The following is a 21450-nucleotide window of genomic DNA, read 5'->3' as shown; positions in this document are numbered from 1 at the left end:
CAGATGCTAGTTCTATCACTCTACACCTGCCCTTTCTTCAAGGGTGGGAAAGAACAGATGTGTGGGAGATGGAGGAGGGAGCATGTGTAAAGAGGCTTTCTTTGGAGAGAGGTGAGCCGTGGGTTATACCTCCCCGGGGAGGACAGCTGGATGTGACTGTCCCTCACTCAAGCCTGCTAGGGGTCCTGACCTAAAGAGAGTCTATGACCCTCATGGGGGGGGGGCGCCTGTGCCTGGCAGGTGACCCTTGTCAGGTACGGCTGTCTGAATAAGCAAAGGTCACTGGTGAGGTGCTCCGGCGTAGGGCAGAAAGTGAAGCAGGTAGCAGTTCTGTGTGAGTTCTTCTCTGAAAATCTGTGCTTGCAAAAACACCTGCATACAGTCCGTATGCAGGGGGGCACTGGAGCCACACACAGACAATGAGACTTCAGCAAAGCAAACAAGGCTGACTTTTCAACTTTATGTATGTATGTATGTATGTATTTATTGGGGGTCCGGTTGTGGGGCCTGAACTCTGGGCCTGTGCGCTGTCCCTCAGCTCTTCAGCTCAAGGCTAGTGCTCTACCGCTTGAGCCACAGCACCACTTCTGGCTTTTTTCTTTTTGCTTATGTGGTGCTGAGGAATCGAACCCAGGGCCTCAGGCATGCAAGGCAAGTGCTCTACCACTGAGCCACCTTCCCAGCCCTGACTTTTCAACTTTAACCTAGATGAAGGAGGCAGCAGCTGGGGAGAAGGAAAGTAGCGATCACCCTGTACGAGTAAGAGCCTGGAAGTGTTGACTCTTATCTAGGGGACGAGTTGAATCCAACTGTGATTTAAGGTGGACTTTCCATTGCTTAAAATGCCATGGATCTGCCCGAGTGTATATCCACGGATAGAGCTGGGCAGTGTATTCCAGGACTTTGAAGCTTTTGCCACTGGTTACCCTTTTGGTAACCTGCACACAGCCGCTCATTTCTGGCCATCAGTCCCTTCCATCTAATGAGTAGAGGCACCACTAGGCCAGGTGGGTCGCAGGGAGTCTGCAGTTCCAGGTCCTGGATCTGGTTTGCTGGCTGGAGTGTTGCAGTGTGTCATGTTGTGTCTCTAATCTGAGCTGTGTATGGAGAGAGGGAGAGAGCTAAGAAGGAGGAGAAGGAGGAGGGAGGGAAGGAGGGAAGGAGGGAGGGAATGAAGAGCAGGAGGTATGCAGGGGAGGGAAGAGGAAGAAGGCGGGGGGGGGAGAGAAAAAGGGAGCTTTGCCATCTCTTTGTAGTTTTAATTACATAAATAATACATGCTTGTTGCAACAAATCAAATAATTAACAGATATGTTTTTTTTAATTTTAAGTGAATAGTCTCACCTTTCCTCTCTCCTTCTACCTTGAAGTTAGTTTGATGAGAACTCTAAAATATCATGAACCCACAAAACTTCACCGATCCTCTGCTTCTCACTTAACTTTGTGTCCCGCTATGAACTCTCCCCCACCATGCACATATTCAGCCACAAGCACACACAGACACACACACACACACACACACACACACACACACACACACACAAACTACTGTCTCATCTTCCTCCCAGACACTTGTGCTTTCTATCTTCCTAAGAGCAAAGCCCAGAAACACCAGCTTCTAGTCTAAATAGAATCTATGACCTGTCCTGTATGCCCTAATCACATTCCTGGACTGCCACCTATTCCCCCTGCACCTTGAAATCTCTTCCCAAAGCGAAGCCTCCTTCAGGTACCATTAGGAAGGCTGGAGACGCGTTCGGGAAGGGACCACGTTGAGATTCACATCAGTGAAATGTGTCTGCACAATTCCAGGGCTGAGCAAACCAGATGTCTTCATAATTTGATTGTGTCCTGGTCCCACGGGCAGCCCCCACCCTTCACATATACTCTATTGAATGCCGAAGGAGTTATTTAGGATCATAAATAATATTACCAGAGAGGGTCCGCTGGGTAAACAGAGTCAGTGTGTAAATTGTCGGAGTGTGGTATTGATTGTTCTTCACTGACTAATGAATTATTCTGTTTAAGAGCCCACAGAAGTGGTGCGTAGCATTTCAAGGCAATGGGGCCTTTGAAGAATTTTCTTGAAGAGCAGCTTCTGTGTCTGGTGTTGTTGACTGATGTAACGAAAGGAGAGTGCTTGATCAGTCCCTGTGCTGTCAGGGGGGGAATGACAGTTCACCCCCACAGCAGGAGCCATGGCATCAAGAAAGGGCAGTAAGTTCGGTAACTTCCAAATCTCATCCCATTCAGATCCTGGCCACTACAGGTGTTGCTCCTTGGTTTCTACGAAGCTCCGGGGCTGCAGATCTAGTGTGGAAGGGGCTCAAGATGAGGCTTCTGGAGTAATGACTTGCAGGAATATGCTTTTGCCCTTTCCTATGATTTATTTATTCCATACTCTAACTTTTCCCCATGCCTTGAATGCACGACTATCAAAGAAGAATTAGAAAAGGCAGAGGTTTCAGCAAAGCTCTGCACCTGAACTCTACTCCTTAAAGTCTTCCTGCTTACTTGCTCTTGTGTCTCCTTTTCTGTGTCTTTAGCATGTCTCTCTACTGGTTGCCATTTGCCTGTCCTCATTCTCATTACCATACCATGTCTTTCCAGATCTCTACCTTTCCCACTTAATTGTTGGGTTGGTCATCTTTTCCTTAATGATGTATTTTTTCCCCTAAATTCTTTGTGCTTTGTTCTTGGTGCTTTGCTAAACCTTTCAGTTTGTTCCTACATGTGCTTTGTTTTTCCACTTTCTTTGAGTCGTTGTTTCCATGAGCATACATTCTTGATTAAATTTACTAGCTAGGTAGTTAACTTTATTAGGTTTTGAATTTGCTGTTTCATACTTCATTGTGTGTGTGTTTTATTTAAGAAATCTTCCACCACTCACATTCACAAAGGTAAGCCTCTTTTATTTACTCCTTAAAGCTTTGCTGGCCTTAAGTCCTTCACCTTGAGATCTGTAGTTTGTCCAGTGATTATCTTTATGATGTGTGCCTTAGGCTCCGATATCCTGTTGGAGCCTTCACTTGCTTCCTGTAGTACGAGCAATTGTCCCCGCCCCAGGGTGAAGATGGCCCGGCTCTCTCCGGTGATTTGCAAGGCCACGTGCATCTAGTAGGCTTGCGCATACAAGCAGGTCTGTTGTTAGCTCTCTATTTTGATTTATTGGTCAATTGATCTTTTCTTGTGCTAACATCACACTGTCTTAAACATCCACGGGAAAATCTCATCTTTCTGCTCCCTGGCTCCTCCCCAGAGGTTTGCTAATCCAATCTAATCCCCAAGACTTGACCTTACCTGAATGGTACTTTGAGCCTCTATCCACCAATACGAACAAACGTTTTTCTCCCTGCCCCCTACTCTTTTTTTTTTTATCATCCTTTCATTTACTTGCAATTTACTCCACAGTGTCACATACTTATATTTCCATGGCCCACCTACTAACTCCTGAGACAGGGATTATTTGTTATTTCTTTTTGTCTCTGCTCTGTTCCTGGTCCATTCTGAACACCTCTCAACTACTGGACTCCTAACAGATTCACTGAGTGTCTGTTCCACAGGGTCCAGAGGTCAGTCTTAACTTAGATCTTCAAACCTCAGTGTACTTACTCTTCCTGGGAAAAGCAAAATTTTGTATTGTTTTGGACACACGACACTTTAACCATATTTTTTTTCCTGGCCTATTTGAGCAAACTTGATGGAGTTAGAGGGGCAATTTCAAGAAACACTGTGGGGAAATGGAAACCACTTGCCCGCTTCCCAAAGAAATCCAAGACACTCAGGAGCTCTGGGCCTCATTCCCCAAGAGCAAACATCCAAAGGCTTAGAGATGGTTCCCAGGTCCATTTGGCAGCAAAAGCGGGGGAGAAGCCACACAAGCTAACCACACCTCCTCCATCTTCCTAATCAGAGTTGCAGGTTAGCCTGAGAAAGAAGTTGAAAGAAAAAGAGCTCCCACCAACTAGAACTAGAACTGACACCACCATACGTCTTGCAAAGTCTTTTTAGAGACAGAAACATCTTGTCTGATACAAATTGTCTAATACTTGTCTAGTACTAATACTGGTGTTCTAATATAGGTTTCAATCATGTGAAGGAAGTAGAAGTGTGTATTGGTGTGAAATTACCAAGAAGCTGGGTGCCACTGGCTTACACCTGTAATCCTAGATACTCAGGAGGCTAAGATTTGAAGATCAGGGTTCAAAGCCTGCCTGGGCAGGAAAGTCTTATCTCCAATTAACTGGATGTGCCACTGTGGCTCAAAATGGTTGAGTGCTAGTCTTGACCAAAGGGACAGCACCTAGGCTCTGAGTTCAAGCCCCACCATCTACAAAAAAGAAAAAGAAAGTTCACCAAGGAAAGGAAGGAGGAAGCAGACTGAATGGAGATTGCACTTAGATGAGAAAAGTGTTGGCCATACCTTATCATACACCTAACTAATACAATTTTTTTGGCTTTTGAGTTTTTTTTTGGTCAGTTGTAGGGCTTGAACTTGGGTCTTGGGTGCTTTTCCTTAGCTCTTTGGCTCTACCACTTTAAGCCACAGCTCCACTCCTTGTTTTTGAATGGTTAACTGGAGATAAGAGTCTCATGGGGACTTTTCTGCCTGGGCTGGCTTTGAACCTCGATCCTCAGATCTCAGCTTTGCAAGTAGCCTGGATTACAGGAGTGAGCACCGGCTCCTGGCCTAATTCAACATTTAAAAAAAAGTTTTCTTATAGATTTTGGCTTCTTGTTGTGGGCCGAAGTAGACTTTGCTCCTAATTCTTTCAGGAGCTCACAGCCCTGAACTTCTGAGCACATGGCCTGGTTTAAGGCCAGCTTCCTTCATTTTCTAGGGCTGCATAAAGCTGGAACACAGCTAGAATCATAGGCCCCAATTAGCAAAATGGAAAACAACGATTGGTACTCCAGCAGAGAGGACCAGCAGTGGTGGCAACACAAATTGCCTGGCCCCAAGTCATCACCTTTGTTTTCTGAGCTCAGCCTTCAAGTTAATTCCGAGCCAAAGACACTAACATAAATCCAGATATTTCATCTTAATGTGGGTAATTCCCATAATATCATACATTAAGATGTCTGATTTCAGCTGCCACCCAACAGGCGGCGGGGAGGTCGATTCAGATCTGGTTTATCACTGCGTGTGCATATGTTTCTATTTCATTTATGGCACATGAGAGGCAGTCACCCAACTGGTCTCACAATCAAAGTGTCAGAATAGGAGCAGTTACATAGATCCCGGCCTTGGCATAAGGTAGGAAGCTTGGCGCATGCATGTGTGTGTGTGTGTGTGTGTGTGTGTGTGTGTGTGTGTGTGTGTGTGTGTGCATGCCCACATATGCACTTGTGGCTGGAATGAACGAAGAAGCTAGGCAGCTAATGAAATTTCAAGTCCCCACGAAGGAGCCATGCAGATCATCTACAGCAACAGCAACTGGAAAAGCCAGACCTTAAAGAACCAATGGCCCATTGCATCTCAAAAGCTCCAAAGAGGCAAATCCAGCGGCTCTCAGCCAAGTGCAGTCCATCAATAGTAAGCGGGTATATTGCAAGAAGGGTTCTTTCTGCTCCCAACCTTCCTTACCTGCCCCCCAGCCATGCCAGTGCAATTAGCAATAGTTGGAGGGGCTGTTTGTTGGGGGCTGATTGAGCTGCCTCTCCTCAGCTGTCCACCAAGGCTGGGCTATTGCCAAGCGATTAAGCAATCATGGTTTAGCCTGTTACTTCGACTGCTTTCTTCTAGGATATTAAAAGTTTTACAGCCTCAAGCAGTGCACTTTGGCTCCTTGTAATTAATACCGATTTTGCCATAATATCTTATTTTTATGGGCATTATCTTGTTGTTTTTTCCCCCATGAGCTGAAAAAAAAATCACTGCGCTTATGAAATACGTTATAACATCTCGCTCTGCACAATCATATTTGTGTCATTATCTGGCCCCTGGAGCAGCTAATTTAGCCCAAATGATACAGAGCAATATTTATTTTCCTACTGATAATCTGAGGGGTACTCATTCTACCACGCTGCACAGATGGGCAAGTCTAGCTTTGGTCACAAATGCATCCTTCACGTCGTAGCTCCCGGACCTCTCTTCTGACTTTGCCTCTTAGCAAACTCAAATCCTCCATCACTCTGACTTCGAAAACATAATTCCCATGAAACCTTTTTAATACATTCTATCCCATTTTCATATTTGCTTCCCCTTAAGAAAATGAGTTTTCTGAGGGGAGAAACAATATCTTTTTGTCCCTATGGTTAGACTCTTTTAGAGTCTAACACATTATATATGCTCAATAAATATTTAGTGAGTGATGGGCTGTGCTCTTGTTTAACATATTAAATAAGTTCTCATAGGCAGGAGCATACAGTTCAGCTGAGCAGAGGACTTGGCACCCAATCCATGTTTAGTTGATATTGCTAAAATAATTAAGGAGAAGCTAAACTCCATTTCCCTTGAAATGTACAGCATTGTCCTAATTCTACACCTTGGATTGTGAGCTTGAAGGATGCTGCATTCAGTCGATCACTGGCCCAGTGACTGAGGTCTGAGCCCTAAGCTCTGAAAAATGGCGGAGAGGTGGGGAGGGGATTTGAAGCCAAATACTGGACGCCAGGTGGCTCATGGCTGTCATCCTAGCTACTCAGGAGGCTGAGATTTGTGGATGCACTGTTCAAAGCCAGCCTGGGCAAGAATGTCCATGAGATTCTTACCTCCAATTAACTACCACGAAGCCAGTAGTGGAGCCCTGGCTCAAGTAGTAGAGTGTCAGTTAATCTTGAGCAAAAAACCTCAGGGACAGTAACCAGGCCCTGAGTTCAAGCCTTGGGACTGGCACATGTACGCACGCGTATGCACACACATGCACACACACATACACACACAAATATGGGATTTGCATCCAAGATTTCTTACTCCACTGCAAAACCCTGCATTCAGGCATGGTCCCCAGTGCCCTTTGAGTTGGTCTTTTATGGTGGTGACTACAAAAGAGACACAGCACCAATAGATGAGGTAAATCCAGAGCAGCCACACCTGGTGTGATTTCAATATAGAAAGGCAAAAAACGTGTTACTCTTTCTAGAAAACAGAGACCAACCCAGTCTGAACCTTCACTTGATGCCTTTGGTCTTGGCAGTGACCAAAGCTTCCTGGGTGCCGTCTTCTCTTGATATCTCAGTACATTCACAGAGTTGACCAGCATCAACAAGAGCACCTCTCCTCCTGCCGACAGCTAATTGGACCCTGGGGTCCTGTGGATCACACCACGTGAGGGATCTAAAGAGATGTCTGTGCTGGCATTCCGCAGGGCCTTGGAGGACTGCTTTCTTTGAAGGCCCCACTTTGGGGCAGAGGGAGCCCTTCCCTGGGCAAAGGCATCTTAGTTCTTGCACGGAATCATAGTATCCACCTGGGGAGCATCATGGTCTCAAGGACAAAGCGTGTTTGCATTTTACCATTGGTCAGTTGTCTTAGTCTAAGCCAATGACAATCCCTCTTAAAGAGTCATTGTACTCTTCTATAAAATGGACCAAAATGGGAGGAGGAAAGAAATCAGTAACTTCCAAGGGCCTGTGAGATAACATGAGAGGAAAACATCTTAGACTACGGTCCATATGCTGGAGAGGAGTGTTTTGTCTGAAGTTAACCTTTGTGTGTTTTTCAGTAACATCTGCTGGCCTTCTTAAATGTATCTGGGCTGTGCTTTGAACATACTCGCCTTCTGTATTTCAGGAACAGAACCCCAGTGATTTTGCAAGGGTGAGGCCCACAAGAGAGAGCCCTGATCTTCAAGATGGCTGCCAGGAAGGGCTAACACCAGGCTGGATCTTGGCTGCCCACTCTGTAGGAAGTATCTGAGCCATGAGGTATCTGACCCAGTGTGGTAGTGTATCCTTAGAACCAGGACAGTCCAATGATCAACTAGCTTCCAAACTGCAGTTCATTTACAAGAAATTCTCTGTGTGTGTGGTGGGGGGAGAACTTAAACCCAGCATCTTGTGCTGTTGCTTGGATAGCAATCTGACATTTAGCCCACACCTCCACTTCTGGCTTTTTGCTGGTTAATTTCAGATAAGAATGTATCACTTTTATCTGCCGGGACCAACTGTGAACCATGCTCCTCAGATTTCAGCCTACTGAGTTGCTTGGATTGCAGGTGTGGGCCACCAATACTTGACTCCATCGACATTCTTTATAAAGCTCTTGTCATCAACGATTTTGTTAAGTCTCAATAATATCAGGTTTTATGTAGCATAAAATCATCTGGAGTCAGCACTTAACCCGGAGCATCATGGAATCTCAGAATGAAGAAACACAAGAGGCTACCTTTCTCATTCAGCCCTCATCCAACTGCCCTGTTTGGTCCTGCCTTCTTCGCCATATAAACACACTTTACAACTTCTCTAAATGGTGGGAAATGTTTCTTGTTCATCTTTGTGTCTCTCATAATGCAACGTTGTGTCTCCCCTCACAGTGGCTTGCACATAGTCAATGCAAAATAGCTGCTTTTTGAATGAATGAATAAATAACTAAATAAATGGGGAATAAATGAATAAAGGCATGAACTTTCCTTGCATAGCTAATGTGCATTTCAGCTCAACCACTACAGAAACTGCCTTACTTGTTGTCAGTGGCTTGAAATCAATTCACTCAGTCAACAAATTTATCTATTCAATCATTCACTGAATAAATACTTATTGGATACCTATTATATGCCAAGCATTGTTCTAGGCTCTGGATACCCATCAGTGAATAAGACAAAATCAGCTCCTATGGAGTTAAGCTTCTAATGGAAGAAATCAAATAGCCAATCTGATTGATTGATGTTTGGCAGAATAAGGCAATTGAAGATGGCATCGCTGATCTTGCTATTTTAGCAACACTAAGGTACAACTTTGTAAAGTTAAATGCTTTTTGACACCTGCCACACTCTCCTCAGCATTTTTAAGGAAAACAAGACTGATTCTCAACATAAAGACATCAAAGTTTGTATAATGGGAACCAATGGTATAGTAGCAGAGACTTGAGTAGTACATGTTTTTTAAACACCATTGACAGATATTTTCCCTTCCATGCCAACCACCCGGGTTATTAAAGTTTTATATCCCACAGGGACTTTATGAAGACAATGCGTCTGTGTGTGACTCCCCAGATTTGTATTTATCTGTCATTTATTTTAGAGAATGGTGGGTCTACAATAACTGTTATCTGTGTGTGCGGCTGTGGCTGGAAGGACCGTCCTGGGACCAACTGTCCTTTCCACACTGTGCACATAAGAAGATTACTCTTTGGTTTGGGAAAGAACGATTGTTTGCAAAGTCAATGATTGTTTACTGCTCGACTTGGACTCTGGGTTTGGCAAAGCCTTTGCTTCAGAATAGCTCTGTGGTGCCTCCTGATCTCTCCCACTGTTTCCTTAGCACGGAACACCACCCCCCTGCAGGTGCCCCCCCCCCGCCAGGCCTTGTGTCCAGTGGTTCCTCTACTCAGATACTTCTTGACCTCCAGTGGTTTTGTTTCAGGCTTGGGTCTGAAGGTGTCACTCACTTGAGCTGTCCACGGACCTGTGAAGTCAGCTGTGGGTCTCCTAAAATTAACCATGTAGATATTTAGAGCAGATGTTCCCATTACCTTCCCAAACCAACTGCTTGTTTTAATGTAGAAAAACTACCTGTGAATCAAGAGCATGTGTGTCTTACAAGGAGCAAAACAGACTGCTGTGTGAGGGATTGGATATATTTGGAGTCTTTGAGTACACATCTGCAGATTAATGCACCTAGACTGTGATGCACAACAATAACAATGGGTATGTTATAACATCAAGTAGTATTCTTGTCGTATCAGATAACTTCAATTAAAACCAGCGTTTTACTTCACCTATTAGTTGTCTACTGGCCTTACTGTTTTCTGAAGAGTGATCTTACAGGCTGAATTCCTCCTTTTATTCCTTACAGCTAACACCATTCTCAGCATACTGTAGACTCTCATTGCACACTTATCAGGCAATGAATTAGTTTAACAAGTATGACTCGTGATATTATTTTTAAAAAATTATCTCAGAGAGATATCAAAAAATACTACATAAATCCCCATGTGCATTAAATGAAAAAAAATCATCATTTTGATCAATAACCAAAGATAGTCATTTCATCCTCTCATCTTTACAACCACGCTACCACACAGGCCAAACTGACTTCCCTACATCTCATGAATGGAAAGAAACTGAGGCTACGGGGTGAATTCCTTTGCCCTGCATCACACAGCCAACAGGAGGTGGAGAAATGAAAACGGTGGCCCGTACGGTTCAGGCTTACCAAGCCATGTCTTAGGAGAAGAACACTCCTGCTAAACACTCGCCCAATGAACACAACGTTAAATGAGCGCCTCTCTGTCCCCGGCTACCTAGATTTCAGCACCTCGCTGGGAAGATCTGAAATATACAAACATTTAAAGAGCAGAGGCTTTCAAGGCAGGGAGTGAAAAAGAGGGGCATGAGAGGCCCCAGGCAGAAGCAAGGAAACCCCTGGGTGGCAGGAGTCGGGGTCCACACTGTCTGATCTCAACGCAATCCCGAGTACTGATTGCAGTACTGACGGCAGACCAGACTGCACCACTGCTGAGCTGTGACTGATGTCTGGGAAGGAACCCTAGCACCTCGCTTCCTCTCATCCCTGTTGGGCAGAAAGACAAATGAAGCAGCCAGCGGTGTGTGTGTGGGGGGGGGGGGTGGCTGCTCTCAAGAGTACTCCATTCTAGGCACAAACGCTGTTTCCAGAGAGAGCAGTGGTGGATCAACTGTGAACAGGGCCCCCCCTGGCTCAGGGCGTTACTTCTTGGAGGAACTGGAGGAGGAGAGGTTTAAGGGGCACACTCCTGTCTCCCCAGAAAGTTGCCCAGAACCTTTAATTAGTGTCCCCAGCGTGTTACATCTGCCGCTGTTTTTCCCCCAAGGGATATATCCAGGCCTCCCTTAGGCTGTTATCTTTCAAGAGCTCCCAGCCCAGTGCTTTTTCAGTAACCTCATCAAAGCATGAGCTAGGATTCAGATAAGCTTTTCAAGGGGGAAGTCAGGGTTATAATTTTCAGAGACTTCTGAATGTCACCTCCAATTTTCAACTCTTCAGTTCAAATGCCAGTTTGGGGGAACCGGGCCGCCTCTGATATTGAAATGGCAACCTCTGACCTCCGTCCTTCCCCGTCCCTGGTCATCTTAGAGCCCCGCAGATCCAAGAGTTGAAAGTGCTGGAGATGTCTGACTTTATAATAATTCTGTGTCTCAGAAGTGCAAATTACACAGGAATTGGTGCTAAACTCTCCATTAACTACAGAGTCCAAGGAACCTTTAGTTTCTCAAATTACCTGTCAGTTTCTCTGCGACGCTATATAATTCTGTCGTTTGGGGGAAGGAGGGGGGGAATGGTTGTAATTTGAAATTTCAGTGAAATTTCTAATTGAATCTGCATTTAATTCCAGAGACTTGATGATCCTCCATTTCAGCAATGGGTGGAGTCACCTGAGACGTTCCCGTGGCTCTCTGAAATTCCTGTTGGGTCTTCCTCTAAGACCCATAACTCCTTTATTCTGTCTTGGACAGCATGCCCATGATGGCAGCTGCATCATCATAGTGTCTTCATCTGAAACAAGATCTTCAGCAATCATATGATCCATCCCCCTCCCGTCCCCTTTCTGTGTTGGGAGGGAGAAAAGAGAAGGAAGTAAGAACCTAACTCAAGTAATATTTAAAAGTTAATTGCTTCCCCTTTAAAAAAAATCGCACACAAATGATGATATACGATGGTTATTCTTAGTACTTAATTCTGGTAACTTACAGTCATCCTAGTGATTATGTTATAGAATATTTTGGTTTTGTGGCCTTTAACCTTCCTTCATGAGAAAACTCTGGTATAGATATGATGATGGGGTGGGAAGGGGTTGGGGGGTGAGTTGGTTTATTTTCTACTTTTATTTCAACCAGAAGTGCTTAATTTAATGTAATTAATGGATATAATTAAACGTAGAGCTCTTCGGTATGAAATTATCTGTTTGATTTCTGCTTAAGTATACATTCACTTAAAGCAAATATTTCTTAGTATTTGGGGGAAATGTGTTTGGAACACACTGAACAAATAGTAAATTATAACTGGGGAAACAGAGATCAGATAGATCGGATAAATGAAAGTCTAACCCAAAGCTATCTGCCTGTTCATTCCACAAATTTTGACTTTTTATACATCAGGCATATCCTAGGTACTGGAGTAGAGCCATGAACAAAATAATCACCTGCCTTCTTGCCTTCATGCAGTTTAATTTCCACTAGAATGAGACAGACAGTAAACCAAGACTCATTCTATTGTGCTAGGCAGTGCTAATGCTATGGAGAAAAGTAAATAAGGAGGAGGGAGAAGGGTTGGGGAGGGAAAGGGGGCATTCTGTTGTATGTAGGAAAGCCAAGGAAGAGCCTGTGACCTGTGACCTGTGACCTGAGACACTGGCAGGAGGTGAGGGGAGATGCAGAAAAACAGGAAGAGCCAGGTGCTGGTGGCTCAACCCCAAATCCAAGCTCCTCCAAAGGCTGAGATCTGAGGGTCACAACTCAAAGCCAGTCTAGGCAGGAAAGTCCGTGAGACTCTGATCTCCACTTAACCACTGAAAAAACTAGAAGTGGAGGTGTGGGTCAGGCGAAAGGAGTGCTAGCCTTGAGCAAGAAGAGCTCAGGGACTGGACCCAGGCCCTGAGTTCAAGCCCTAGGACTGGCACATTAAAGAAAAAAAAGAAATGGCAAGAAGGAAACAGCAAGAAGGAGTCTTTCAACAATGGCAACAGACAAAAGTCCTGCCTAGTATGTTCCAGGGAGAGCAAGCTAGGCTAAAGTTACCAGGAAGAGGGGCCTGGGGGTGGGGGTGGGGTAAGCAGGACTGGTCCTCAAGGATTCTGTCAATGGTTGTAGGCCATTTAGCTTTATGCTGAGATCTGGAAACCAGTTAGAGTAGAGAAGAGGTGTGACATGACTTTGTTTCTTAAAGAATCACTCTGACTACTGAGAGGAGAATAGCCTATCTGTGGGCAGCGATAGACTACCATTGGAGAATGATGGAAATCGGGAAATAGGTGGAGAGGCCATGTCAATCATCTAGGCAAAAGATGACAGCAGCTCAGAGCCGGGTGGTGGCAGCTGAGGTGATGAAAAATAACCAAGATCAGGTTCTGGATATTTTCTGAAGCTTGAGCTACAAGTTATTGGTGACCAAAATTTGGATTGGGAAAGGAAAATCAAAGTGAATGATGATAATACCAAAGTTTGATGGGCTGAGCAACTTGAAGAACATAACTACCATTTTGGTAAGATGAAGCAGACTAATGGAGGCACTGATTTGAGTGGGAAAATAAGAGTTGTGGTTTTCTGGTTTGTTTTTGTTTTGTGTTTTGGCTGGTCATGGAGTGTGAACTCAGGGCCTACGTGCTATCTTTGAGATTTCACACAAGTCTAACATTCTAGCATTCTACCACTTCAGCCACAGCACCACTTCCTGTTTTTCCAGTGGTTTATTGGAGGTAAGCATCTCACAGACTTTCCTGCCAGTCTGGTTTTGAACTACGATCCTCAGATCTCAGCCTCCTGAGTAGCTAGGATTATGGGCGTGGGCCATCAGTGCCAGGCAAGGGTTGTGTTTCTAATAGCTGAAGGTTACAGTTCCTATTCTATACCAAATAGTCTTCAAAAAAGAATACAAAATTAACTATCACCCCTCCATAAAGCATTCTACCTTTTCAGAAAAATACAAGAATAAAATATAGATAACTCAGATTCCTTCCATGTCACCTGGTCAGTAGGCAGTTGCACATTTATAAATTGACCAGCCTACTGATCTTGTTCTCACTAACTAATATATGCAAAGGAATACAATCTCTTCTTAACAAATAGTCTATGCAAAACAGTAAGCTATTGAAACCTGACCGTCACAAATGTCTGCCTAAACCATGTAGAAAGCTTGCTTATCAAAGTCACAGCTAGGAGGAACAGTTAATAACTCTGGGTGATAAAAATCTAGATTTAAAAGGCAGATCAGAAGGAATGGGATAGAATACATGTGATGAAATTTATCAGAGATGCACTTAAAGTCCCACTCTTAGATCCAAAATTAATTGTGTAAATACAGAGTGGAAGAAGTCCTAGTTTTCCAGAAATTCAAACAAAGCCAAGAGGATTAGTTGGCTGCAAGCTCATTATATAATAGCCTGGGACATGACTTTGAACACGGGTAGGAATGCTATGTCCTGCATAAGAAAGCTAATAATCCTGACCTATTGTGCACTGAACTGCCCACACACCACAGGATCATTGGACTCAATTCCACTACCACATCTGAAGTCACAACCAGTTTCAGTGGGAAGGCACTTAGAACAGGTGGGCTTGAAGTTCATGACTCTTAGAATGTGCCTCTAGTGGTTGCTTTGGGGCTATAAACATAACTGCCTTTGTAGCTCTCAAGCTAGGATGTAGCTTGAGAGACATAGCTCCTAGAGGCTACTTCTCACTTTTGATCATGTTAAATGGAAGACCTTTATCCTAACACTGCCCTGATCCATTCTAATGAATGACTAGCCTACTTTTCTTATGCAAGAGGCCCTAGGTCCCCTAGATATTTAACTAGGTGAATTGAATGGTTTTATGGAAACTGGGAATCACCGTCAGCTTACAGTTTTCTCACCAAAATGTGTGTTCCGTGTCCCAGAATTCTTTACTTGTGGGTTTCCATCTTAGCGTGTCCACAAATGGGTGCACTTTACCATTTGAATTTGTAACTGATAAATACTGGATATTTAGAAAGAAATAGAAGAAGTAGAGAAGGAGATGGCAACAGTGTAGACTCTTCAAGTTGAACGAATCCCAAGAACTTCATTGAAGAGGTGGATACTGCATCCCACACTGGGTAGGAGAGACCCTAACTTCTCTGCATTGCCCTTCACTCTCTTCTCATCATTCATCCCCTTTCATCCCTCCCCAGTCTGGCATTTCTGTCCCACAAGGCCTGTCTTAGAGGCCAGAAGAAAAGAAAACAAGGGCGTTTCTTACTTCATTCTTAGCTCTCCAATTCAGCTGCCTCAGACATTTTTCTCTGCTTATTTCTTCCTTTCTGTGTTACAAATGCCATGGAAGAAAGCTTGGGAGGAGTCCCTAAAACCAAATACCTTCTACAAACTTGTCGATAGAATATAAACAGAGAAGCCATACCTCACCTTCAAGTAGAGCTTGAGACCTAGGTGTACCTCTTTCCATCTCTCCCTCTTCATGTTTATTAGCTGAACGCAGAGACAACCCCGAAAGGGTGCTGGACCGTTAGAACCATCCAGAAGGCTTCCCAGCGGTGAACTACTGTATCTGATGAATTACCTGCTATGTTAACCCAGATTTGGGAGCAGGGTGTCCTTACTTATTATAGCAACTACTGTTCCTCTATTATGTTATTGTTTTTGGAAGAAAACCTCTAGAGCTGGGCACTCCCGCTTATGTCTAATGTCAAGGGAATGTCGAAACTGAAAGACACCAGGCTCATCCCCACTCACTCATGAAATCTCTTGTAACTCATCAGGAGTCGCTGAAGAAAGCTGGGACTGGGAACTCTCCTTTTGGGAAGAGGAGGATGCAAGACCTTTCTGATTCTGCATTCTATGTTTGCGTCATAGGGGAAAGACCACATGACTCCGGAAAACCCAGGCTGACTGGGAAAGAAAGCAGTTGGCACTCCAAAATAGTTGCTAAAATGAATTTTAAATACACCCTTCCAGATGCCCTTTCTGTGTCTGACAAACGTCAACACGTTGTATGACGGTGATGATTTCCACTTGTGCAAGACTTGATATAGCTTAGAATCCTGGACTACAGAAGCTCCTGGCAGAGCTCTCCTCACTTTTAGGATCCTACGTCTACAACACATTTTTAAAGGTCTCCTGCGGTTACAAGAATTCTGTGCAAGTTTCATCCCAGTTTGAAAATGGAGAGCTCGAGATAAAACAACCCATCCTGAGATGCACTGGCCATTCACAATGGTGACATTGAAATGAGAAGTTCGGTCTCCTGACTGACACGTGGAACCAAGCTCTCTGGTGATTTCCAGTTTTGGAAAGAGAACAGAGAAGGAGGGAGGAGCCTGGTGTGAACACACAGTGTTAAGTCCCTTTACACGCATTTCCTCAATAATCACACACACTCTGTGAAGTCAGCTAATACCATTTTCTAGAAAGAATCAGAAATTTACAGGGCCCCAAGCTCACAGATCTTAGATTCAAGCTCATCTCTCTCTTCCAGCCCTGTGGTCCCCTTCAACTCCATGACCACAGCCCCCACTCCATGCAGAAGAAAGCAACCTGGGCCCAGGAGTTGATTCAGCTTTTCATTGTACCAATGGGATTCAAGCTGTTGGCTGATGGTGAGGATCCCCAAGGCAAGCTAGCAAGGCAGGCAAGGTATGGAGAGAATGGAAAATTTACCTATAGCCACATCTTTTTGGGTGGTCCCGATGGGCAAAGAACTCCATAAAGAAAGGGAAAGCACGATGGAGCTTAGAACTTGGCAGTTTGTTAAAAAAAAAAAAAAAAAAAGTCTGAGCCGAGGAAGTCAGGGCAGCCTTTGATGGTTTGTAGGAAAAGAGAGTCTGGACTTTGAAGACCACAGAGTAGACCCTTAAGGTGGCAGAACTAAACGAGCTGCGTGGACATCAAACTTGAGAATAATTCCCAGTGCCAGTTCTCAGTGTCCACTCCCTCTAGTCAGATTTCCCTGTCCCTAACCCCTGCTTGCTCTTCCTCCCTGTAATTCCTGTTTTTTTCAATGCAGCCCTGCCCACATTTCTCTAAGCAAGGATTTAATCACACATCAGACTTTTCTCTGGGAGCTTTCATCGTGGATATTTTACCACCATAATTATATGGAATAAGGAAGACCTGGCTTTAGCTGTGACCACCCCCCCCCCACCACACACACACACCTTCCCAATCTCCACCCCTGTCCTCGATTTCCTTTGCCTAGCCCACCATTGCTGTAACTTATTTTCCTCTCTGTCAGATTTAGGGCCCTTCTCTCAAATACGGTGTCCCATCCATTCTGGTTAAGTGACACTAACTACATTGTAAGTAATAGCTCGCCCGCAGCCGTGTCGCTAACGGGTCTGTCTGCCTGGGTTATGAATGGGCCCATCCCCAGCTGGCTGCAGCCACACCGCTCTGGGCTGGGAGCTCATCCCATCTTGCAAGGTCAGACCTGAATGGTTTTTTTGGACGGTGAGGAAATCGCCTAGGAAAACCTGTGATGCCACCGAGTGGACGGTTTCATGGGTATGTTTTCTTTCTGGAAGACGGGGGATCTTCTCTCTCTTCCAGTCACAGCAGCAGCATGGTTTCTGGTTTCTGCTTTTGTTTTCCGTAGAAAGTTAAGGATAATCCCCAATTGCTGCTTCCTGACTACAGATGGTATGGAAACCGGTGGAGAGGTCTACTTAAAAACACCAGTGAAAAAAATCAGACTTTTTCTTCATGTCCACCTAGTCTCACAAAGCACGGGGCGTGGGGTTGGCATCTGGAAATGATTTGTTGATTAGAACCACTAATGATCGCTTAATTTTATTGGGTGCCAGAGACAGAGCTGCTGTTGTTGCTGTTTTAAATTAACTCTTAGGAAGCCCATGTGCTTCTAACACTAGGATAAAGGAAACTATAGCTCCCACAGTTCCCTCATCCTAAGATCCTACAACCACTGACAGGCAGGACCAGCAGTGTAGACAATCTGACTCCCGCCTCATCCTCCCAAGCACTACACCATACGACTTCTTTATAGGAAGGGAATTGCTCTAACCACCAAGTGGTTTTGGAGTCACTGGTATCCAAGCAGTTCCTATGCAACTAAGTATGCACCTGTGTGCAAATCTGCACGCATGAAGTTTCCACTAAGGGGAAGGGACAAATTAGAAATGGCTGGAGTGGTATGGAGGACCAGGCCATCACATCCCTGCCCCTGACCCAGCCAAACACTACTTGGTAACTGGCCCCAGGACTCCAGATCCCTGACCTACACCTGCCGGGCACCCGGTTCATACTCGTGCTTGCTCCTCACCCTTCTTCCTTCTAGCTCACTCAGTGATGATCTTTGCCCTGTCTCATTCCACACAGGACTTGCTTTCTTGTACATTTGACAACTGAACTGGAATATCCCTGGTTTTCTTTTCTTTTTTTTTAATGTTTGTTTTTTGAAATCCTTGACATTTTAAAGAATGCCATTCTTCTTGGTTTGTCCCTCCTGGTGAGCTCAGGTATAATTCTTCTTCTAGTTTCACACTGGTCCAGCATATCCCTGCATGCCTCTCTGTTTAGTGAGTCCCTACTATGTGACTGGCTGGGCTCTGAGAACACGTTTGACCAGCACAAACGCAGTCCCGAAAGCTGCTCAGTCTCTCTACTTGAAGGGCAAAACAGATTTCAAATCAATAAAACTTACAGGTGATAGAGGAAGAAATAACTTGCGTTGAGGCTTCAGGCAGAACTCCTGAGATTGGAGAGCTGTCTTCTATTTAGCAATAGTGCTTGATGGACCACATATAATGAAAAGACAGGCCTCAATTCTGAGCCTGCAGGAAGGGGAGCATCGAGAACTTGCAATGCATGATAGAGGAATTTTTTAGTTCACTAAGGGGGCCCTAGTGGGGAGACTCAAGGGGCCAGAGTGGAATTAACTAGGGAAGACCAAGTGCATTGGAAAGAGAGTGAGAAGCTGTTACCAGGAAGCAAAATCCAAGAAGCCATTGGCAGTGGGTGGACTGAAGGGCTTTCCAGAGAACATGTTCCTCTTAAGTTCCTTGCCACAAGCTACCCCTGTGTGTGCCCATCTCTCTACAGTAACATACCCTTTACAGGACAGACTTTGTGCGCAGCGTTGCAGAAACAACTGCACAGGGCAACCAAGGGAAACAGCCTGCTTTCCACCCAACTTCTCTGTGGGGAGCAGAGTGACCAGTGCGCATGGCACTCAGAGGGCCTAGGCCTGCAGTTCTGGTTTGGAAACACTGCTGGTGGATGCTCAAGAAGAGCTGAAGAGAAAGAATGAAGTAGCTACAGAGCTAAAGAGGTGTGGGCAAAGGTGCAGGTTTACACACACACACACACACACACACACACTCAAGCAAACTGTGCCCCAAAAGATTAGGCTTGCCATGATTCAGCCCCAGCTACCCCTCAGAACCATCGTGGCGCTTTAAGATTCACGGACTGTCAGGGTTTAATTTCTGAGCTAAGGCCCAGGCATGAATTGTTCTGCTTGGTTTTGTTGTGTTGTGTTTTGGACACCAGGATTGTGACCCTTTTAGGGACTTCTTGACTTCAATATGATTTGGCAGGTCATAGAGAGACACAAATAAAGGGAACTAAAGAGCACAGATAAGCAGATTCCATGATAGCTAAGTTGACAGGTTGAGGACTGAATAGAAATGAGCCAGGGAAAAGAACAGGAGAAATGAAGCCAGGACGCAAGAAGGGAAAAAGCAGAACCTAGAGTGAGCACACAGTGGGCACATGGTTCAGTGAGGACCTTGCTGAGTGTCTCTGTGTGGGGGCTGAGGAGGAAGGAGAATAGGGAAGTAAAAAAATGATAAGAGGTGTTCAGATTGTGGAGAGTCCTAGTGTAATTCATGATCCACCACAGGCATCCTAACTCCCTCAACTTCTCCAGGCCAAGACCTCTTTCCCCGCCCATCACATTGCTTTAAAGATGGCTTCACCACAAACTAGCCCAAACTCAAGAGTTGATAGCAATCCACAAGTATCATGGCAGGCGTGCCCGGAAGTGCTGCTGGTTTGAGCCCGGTTGGGCTGATCGTCGCTGGGATCCCTCGTGTGACTGTGGTCTGCTGGTGAGCAGGCCACAGGCCGGCTGGGCGATGGCAGTGGACAAGGCTAAGTATCTCCTTCCTCCTGTACCAGCTTATGCTTTCCACATAACAGCGCCTTCTCGGGGAGAGAGGGAAGAGACACACAGAACCTCTTACCATCTAGGCTGGGGACAGGTGCACTGTCGTTTTTGCTGCATTTAGTTGGCTAAAGCAAGTCAAAGAAGAGGGGCTCATATTTAGGGACTAGGAGGACGGTGTCCTCTTCATGTTGGGAGGAGCAGTGATGTTGTAGCGCAGCACACCTCTCATGGTGTGAGGAATGGACATGGGAGATGAAGAACATATGTAGCCATTTTTCCAGTCCACTAACCAAACCCATTCCCATCGCCCCCACCACCACCATAGCTGCTCCTTGTGGCTGGGAAATGGAAGGGGGCCCAGGAAGGTGCAGTCTTCCACGAGAATCCCCGAACACACCATTCCAGTCACAACTCACACACTGACTCACCAGCGGCTGGCAAGAGCCTAACCCCTGGTCCTAACGGCTCTGCCCGTTCTTCCTGCGCCATTGATTTCCTATTTTCCATCCTCTGACTTGCCAATGATGTTTTCCTTAACACCACAAGCTGCCAGTTGCTTTGTGCATCCCCAGGCTTCTGTGGACATTTCCTTTTACAACAGTGCACAAAGAAGCTGCAGGTACATCGCCCACCCCACCCCCAGCCCCGCACACACCCCCTCCCCCCATGGCCAAGGTAAGCATGGGGCCAGTGATCACAGCCCTGACAGGAACAAGAAGCAGAGATTTCCAAAGAGAAGCTGTGTCCTCGAAGATCTCCTTCCGAAAAACAGAAGGCTGCCTCTGTGCCTCCCTAGGTCTCTCCCCTTCTTTGCAGGACCGTGTGATAAATCTGGTCTGCACCTGGCTAAGGGGCCTCCCAGGCTCACACAACCACAGCACTCTTCAAAGGGGACACGGACAGCATAGATGGCCAGTGTCCCCTTAGACACCACGTCCTATCTGAAAACATAATGGAAAGGAAAGCAAAGGCCAATATGAAAAGGAAATGATACCTAGGAGAACTGGGCAAAGGAAACACACTTGCTTAGAAGAGAAAAAGGACCGAGGGATTTGAGACAATGGCTTCGTGCTACAAAAAGGAATGATATCGGTGGGAAAGTGACTCTTGTTGATCTCTTTTGAGGAAACAGTAAGAAATATAAGGCTTAAAAAATCAGCAGGAAGGAATGGGTTAGATGGAATGGAGTACTGCCTGGCTGCAAGTGCTGTGGTAAATAAGATACAAAGCAAGAGGTAGGATTGGCTCTGCCCACACGAAGTCTCCAGGACTGTTCAAGTTTCTGAACAGTCGCGCATTGACTAAAAAAGATGGACCAACGTCACTTCATTGTATGCTTGTACGTGCTCTGGAGGGGTTCTAATTGCATTGAAATTTTAAACAAGACAAAATAGGAGAGTCAGTCTTCCTAGAAACATTAGGACTTGAGTTAAAAAGGATGTGTATATACAGAAACAAGGATGTGACAGTGAAGGACCTGGAGGGGACTCTC

This window comes from Dipodomys ordii, unplaced genomic scaffold (genome assembly GCF_000151885.1).
Source record: "Dipodomys ordii isolate 6190 unplaced genomic scaffold, Dord_2.0 Scaffold10, whole genome shotgun sequence".
In the NCBI taxonomy this organism is placed as follows: domain Eukaryota; kingdom Metazoa; phylum Chordata; class Mammalia; order Rodentia; family Heteromyidae; genus Dipodomys; species Dipodomys ordii.
This window is presented reverse-complemented; position numbering follows the sequence as displayed.